The following is an 873-nucleotide window of genomic DNA, read 5'->3' on the forward strand; positions in this document are numbered from 1 at the left end:
TCTCTCTCTCTCTCTCTCTCTCTCTCTCTCTTCTCTCTCTCTGTGTGCGTGTATGTGTGTGTGTCTGTCTGTCTGTCTCTCTCTCTCTCTCTCTCTCTTCTCTCTGTGTGTGTGTATGTGTGTGTGTATGTGTGTGTGTGTGTGTCTGTCTGTCTGTCTGTCTCTCTCTCTCTCTCTCTCTCTCTCTCTCACACACACACACACACACACACACACACACACACACACACACTATAGTTCTGAGCAAATTATGTAATTATGTTAGGGGTAACCAAGCCATAGCCCAAATGCTATGCTGTCTTCAAAGTTCTGCTGTCAAAGAAATCAACTCATTTGTTTATGAATTTCGCCTCATTCAAGTTTCCATGGTTTGGATAAAAGGTAATGTGAATGGTCTACAGCCCCACTCCTCAGAGTCTCCTTGATCTCCATGGAAACCTCACAATCCATCCCTCCACTGCTCACATTTCTATTAGTAAGCTGGGCTTCCAAATGCCTCCCCCCAGAATAACCAAGTAAACTATTTACGTCTTTCTAAAGCTTCTCTAGCTCATGGGTTCAAAGTCTCCCAAATTCTTCTCAGAAACCACTTCGCAAAGTCCACAAAGCATGGGATCCAATAGCAACACCTCCCACTTATCAATTTTCAAACTAAGTGCCCTTGGATGAAAGAATAAAGAACAAAAAGTGGTATAGAGAGATGCATGATGGAATAGTATTCAGCCTTTAAAAGGCAGGGAAGTCTGCCATATGCTTAGCATGGATGTAAGCTTACCATTCTACTAAGTGAAATAAGCCAGACCCCAAAAGGTAAACACTGTAGGATTCCACTGACATGAGCTACCAAGAGAAAACCTCACGGAGGGAGAAGTA

Source organism: Mastomys coucha, unplaced genomic scaffold, assembly GCF_008632895.1.
Source record: "Mastomys coucha isolate ucsf_1 unplaced genomic scaffold, UCSF_Mcou_1 pScaffold20, whole genome shotgun sequence".
Taxonomy (NCBI): domain Eukaryota; kingdom Metazoa; phylum Chordata; class Mammalia; order Rodentia; family Muridae; genus Mastomys; species Mastomys coucha.